The sequence below is a fragment of the Ranitomeya variabilis genome, chromosome 4, assembly GCF_051348905.1.
Source record: "Ranitomeya variabilis isolate aRanVar5 chromosome 4, aRanVar5.hap1, whole genome shotgun sequence".
Lineage (NCBI taxonomy): Eukaryota > Metazoa > Chordata > Amphibia > Anura > Dendrobatidae > Ranitomeya > Ranitomeya variabilis.
The window spans coordinates 588,832,722-588,838,440 of NC_135235.1; the positions used below are offsets into that span (position 1 = coordinate 588,832,722).

The window sequence follows — 5,719 nt, forward strand, 5'->3', positions numbered from 1 at the left end:
CATTCTATAAACTCTTGTCCTGTCATTACTGGACGCCCCTCAAAGGGCCACGGGCCGGGTCGGGCCCCTGGGTCGGCCAACCACCGAACCGAGGGACCCGGTACCGAGTACCCCATTGCCCTTAACGTGGGGGCGATCCACCATTATATCCTGAGCTGGTACAGACTAAGTGACCATGGTCTGGCCATTAAATCCTGCCGAACCAGACAGACATACACGTACAGGCAGGACAGACTGTGCTCAAACTGTCACCTGGTGGCCTGCTACCTAAGACCAAATACTCACCAGTGAGGAGCACTCAGTTCAGGAGATGCTGTGATCTCCTCCTGGACTTGAGTTCCATGGAGGAGGAAAGGAAATTCTACATCTTGATGGGTAAAGAGTAAAAGACAAACACATGGTTGACATAATATGACACAATATGTGAGTGCCTTCCATAAACTGAACGGAACATAATATGCCATTAACTTCTATACCTACCATCACCCTGGATTTACCCCTGCCCCTCATTTGCAGAATCTCTATCCCTCGTGCACATCATTCCTTGAACTCCCTCTTTTTCTCTAGCTGTGGCTACGCAAATTTGCGATTTCACATGAATTTGAACATTTTGAGATCCGATACACAGTTCGCAAAAAAACAAAAATTGGCCCTGCACCATTTCCCACACTGCTGAAGTATCACAGAGCAAGCTAATGTAATCTTGTGTTGCCACACGGGCCTCCTCGTAATGCCCTGCACCTATGACCTGTAGTGTAGATTATCATACCTTGTACAGTGGTGGTCAGTACCTGGGACATCACAGATCAGTGGTTCCTAGTGGGGAACAGTTGTTGTCTATCTCCTGAGTCACTGGGTATGTCTCTCTCCTGTAAAGTGTAAGCTTGTATGGTCAGAGAGGTCCTCTCTCTCTGCTATAGAGTGTAAGCTATTATGATCAGCAGGGTCCTCTCTCTCCTGTAGAGTGTAAGCTCTTATGGTCAGCGGAGTCCTCTCTCTGCTATAGAGTGTAAGCTCTTATGGTCAGTAGGGTTCTCTCTCTTCTGTAGAGTGCAAGCTCTTATGGTCAGCGGAGTCCTCTCTCTCTGCTATAGAGTGTAAGCTCTTATGGTCAGTGGGGTCCTCTCTCTCTCCTGTAGAGTGTAAGCTCTTATGGTCAGCGGAGTCCTCTCTCTTTGCTATAGAGTGTAAGATCTTATGGTCAGCGGGGTCCTCTCTCTTTGCTATAGAGTGTAAGCTCTTATGGTCAGCAGGGTTCTCTCTTTTCTGTAGAGTGTAAGCTCTTATGGTCAGCAGAGTCCTCTCTCTCTGCTATAGAGTGTAAGGTCTTATGGTCAGCACTGTTCTCTCTCTTCTGTAGAGTGTAAGCTCTTATGGTCAGCAGAGTCCTCTCTCTCTGCTATAGAGTGTAAGGTCTTATGGTCCGCCGGGTCCTCTCTCTTTGCTATAGAGTGTAAGCTCTTATGGTCAGCGGGGTCCTCTCTCTTTGCTATAGAGTGTAAGCTCTTATGGTCCGCCGGGTTCTGTCTCTTTGCTATAGAGTGTAAGCTCTTATGGTCAGCGAGGTCTTCTCATTCTCTCTGTCTCTCTCCTGTAGAGTGTAAGCTCTTTTTGTCAGCGAGGTATTCTCATTCTCTCTCTTTTTCTCTTCTGTAAAGTGTAAGCTCTTATGGCCCGTGGGGTCCTCTATCTCTGCTATAGAGTGTAAGCTCTTATGGTCAGCGGGGTTTTCTCATTCTCTCTGTCTCTCTCCTGTAGAGTGTAAGCTCTTATAGTCAGTGGGGTTCTTGATGTATCTCTCTTGCCTGTAAAGAGTAAGCTCCTATGGTCAGCTGGGTCTTCTCTCTCTCTCTCTCCTCTTCCCAACGTGTATTTTCCAAGCAATTACAAGATTTCCAGTATTAAGATTTGCGCAAATTTATTTACTGCAAATCAAATCAGTCGGCAAATTCAAATTTGAAAAGATCCAGTCCAGATAGATGGATATGAAATATTGTGTAAATCCAATGATGAACAGGTTAAAACCTGCATCCCAATTTTAATTCTTTTTCATCCGGTAGTTCAGTCCTGATAGTAGTCCTGGGGCTGTCAACCTTGTTGTGTAAGTTGCTAGAGTCCAATTGCCCGCATAGATTTGGTCATGTCCTCTCTGGCTGTCCATGTATTTCTTTGACATGATCTCATCATTTTCTCCTCAGATCCTGTTTGCCTTCCCTCCTGCTGTCCAGAGCTGCACACAGTTGTCTCTTTGTGTTTTTCATTCACATTTGCAGAGTTGTAGACCTTAAAGCAACCTGAAGGCCATGACAAGGAGGGTCCGTACGCCATTGAGCGGATTGATCGACTCTGATATCTTTTCCTCTTAGAATTTGTTCTACTGAGGGAGCTGCCACATACATACATCACGCCGGCTCCTTCACGCCAGGCCAGGTGCTGTCATTTTCAGGAGCAGGGCTGGATGGGGTCACATAATATCTCACAACTTGCCATTCAAAAACTACTTTCTTTCTAACTTGTCATACAGGTAGGTTATCCGGTTTCTTTCCAGACTGCAAAAACATACTGACCATTCTTACATGGGTGCTCAACAAGAAAGAGTTCCGGAGTTTTATATTGGCCCCAATGCAATGTCTTGAGGGGCTCCAAGACATGACCAGTATCTGAACTTCGCACAGATTTTGCATAAGGGGCCTAGAATCCTAAAGCTACACCTCTGAGGGCCACCATAGAGAAACTGGGTAACATCAATATTAATTTTGAACCGCGTGATCACCTGTCCATTCATTGACATTAAAAGTCACTTTATTAGCACCCACATACGTTTTACTGAATGGCTGATGGTCAGTAGTAGACAGGGCTAATTTGTTCAAGTGGAATTGAATTTGCCAGAATTCAGATTTTTTACAATATACTGCATCACCAATTTGTTGAACCACAAAAGGCCAGGCAAACATGATAATAATAAGTCACCGCTCACCTGTCCGGCTGCCTCCACAGCTGTCTGGTCCTCCACGCCTCTTCTTTTCCCCTTCCCTCTTTGCAAGCATTCTCTTCCGGTACTTCAATCCAGGCTAGAGCTTCTGCCTTGACTAGGCCACAATATTACAACGTATGTCGTCCAAATGATGTCAGAGAGGCCAAGTTGAGTTGGAAGCCATAACCAGGAGTGAATATGTCAAAGAAAATGTGCATGACAGGGGAAGGGAAAAAGAAGAGGCAGGATGTGGGGACAACGGGAAAGGCGAACAGTGAGGTGAGTATTTTTTTTTCTTTATTATCCTACATTTATTGTGCTCTGGGGTCTTAACAGAAGAGACCCCAAAGCATAATTTGCAGAGATTAGCTTCACTGCAAATCTAACTTTCCTGTAAAATCCACACAATTTGATGAATTTGAATCTTGGCAGATTTGATCATCAATAGCCAATCAATGATTCATAAAAGAAAATGCAGTAGTCAAGAATGATCCAAGCACCAACGTCTTGCTAAAATTGTGCCAATAAGAACAGACAAAGCAGCAGTGTAATGCATACAGGAGGGGTATAGCAGCTTTCTGAGTCTCTAATTACGGTAGATTTTGCATATTTTCAGACTTACAACTAACCTGGAGGTCATTAATCATGGCAAGGAAAAAGCAAAAATCAACTGCCTATCAGAAAGGCAACACAGGCCTTGCAATGGTTCCTCATGGGCGGTGTCAAATTATGGAGGGCCTCTCCTCTTTCCCATAATACCTGATAAAGGCAAAGTTAAGTCAGCTTAAGAGTTCCTCTTTTCGTACATAGAATGTAATTGCAAAATTGCATTAATTATTACCTTAACTAAGACCCCATTGTCCTTTACCTACTACTAGGGTATATATTGTTTCTAATGATACACTGATATGAGCTTTGCTTATGCTTCATTGCACAATGAAACTCCAACCAGAGTCAACTAAATGTCTTTAGCCTTAAAATCACAATAAAATATTTGATTTTCTGCCATATAACATTAGAGTGGGGGGAAGCGGTGACAGGATCGGGGGATAAATCCATCTATGACATACATACATCTAGCTAATAAAACAAACAGAACTGAGCGCCTTAAAAGTATGAAGTTATTGCAAGGATTACTATGAGTCCATAAGATGTCAGAGGCGGCTTGTACTTAAGTAAATTGCGCTCTATTGACATCTCGTGTATAGAGTCTACAGAACTTTACCTGCTACTTGGTGAATAACGTAGACGAAAGATGGGATTGGGACACATGCTGTGCAAACAGTGGGGAGTCCAATGATGACATATGACCATAAAATGACAAAAAAGAGGGATTGTGAGATATGGTAATATTATCAACTACTGCGTCCAGTATTGAGTGTGTCACAACTAAACCACTGTGCTGGGGAGTGAAGCTGCTGTCCTTTGATAGCCGCTCCCTTCTTTTTCTTCCTGTACTAGTTCTTAATGGCAAATTCTGGGGCAGGAAGAATAAACTTCATAAGTTCAGCCTGTGATATTGTGGCTATGACTGAGTAATGACTCTGAAAGTCTCGATCCTTTGGTCCTCTGGTGGATCAGAATAATCTGAATATACCATGTTTCCCCGAAAATAAGACGGTCTTATGTTATTTTTGCTCTGAAAGATGGGATAAGGCTTATTTTCAGGGGATATCTTATTTTTTATATGAACAATCTACATATAACAAACAGGCCCCTCTTGTGTTGCAGCTGTCTGAAATCTATTACTCAATTAACACTCAAGCATGCTCAGATAACCCTATAAAATCAACATTTATTCAAATATAATCATGTAATCACCCACATAGCACATACACATGTATATTCACACGCATTGCGCATATACTGTTGAAACTAGAAGCTTGCATACACTATATAAAAAGAGACATATGCATGTTTTTCTCAATATCTGACATGAAATCAGAATAAACCTTTCCCCGTTTTAGGTCAATTAGGATTATCGTAATTATTATTTACCAAATGCCAGAAAAATGAGAGAGAGAAAATGTTTTAAGGCTTTTTCATTAATTACTACAAACTCAAATGTTTACATACACTAAGATTAGTATGCCTTTAAACAATTCTGGACTGCCCATATGATGATGTCATGTGTTTGGAAGCTTCTGATGGTTTTTTGGCAACATTTGCATTAATTTTAGACACACCTGAAGATGTATTTTAATGCACACCTGAAACACAATGCTTCTTTGTGTAGCATCATGGGAAATAAATCAGCCAAGATATCAGTAAGAGAATTGTGTACTTGCACAAGTCTGGCTCATCTTTGAGTGCAATTTCAAGGTGCCTCGTTCATCTGTACAAACAATTATACGCAAGTACAAACAAGATGGGAATATCCAGCCATTATACCGCTCAGGAAGGAGACGGGTTCTGTGTCCCTGAGATAAACTTGCTTTGATCCGATATGTGAATATCAATCCAAGGACAAAAGAAAAATATCTTTTGAAGATGATGATGTCAATATCCACAGTAAAACGAGTACTGTATCAACATGGACGGCTGAAAGGCCAATCTGCCAGGAAGAAGCCATTACTCCAAAAGAAACGTAAAAAAGCCAGATTGATGTTTGCAAACGCACACAGGAACAAAGACCTTAATTTTTGGAGACGTACTGTAGTCTGATAAGACTAAAACTGAACTTTTTGGGCATAATGATCATCATTACGTTTGAGGGAAAAAGGGAGAAGCTTGGAAGCCTAAGAA

At 42.2% G+C, this 5,719-nt stretch overlaps 1 long non-coding RNA gene across 1 annotated transcript; it reads right to left on the bottom strand.

Moving 5' to 3' along the window:
- Nucleotides 1–282: 282 nt before the first annotated feature.
- On the bottom strand, nt 283–4,285 carry LOC143769204 (uncharacterized). The gene is made up of 3 exons (XR_013214262.1): nt 4,200–4,285; nt 3,604–3,733; nt 283–367 (listed from the first exon to the last, which is right to left on the bottom strand). It is a non-coding gene; the product is annotated as an uncharacterized LOC143769204 (long non-coding RNA).
- Nucleotides 4,286–5,719: the final 1,434 nt, after the last annotated feature.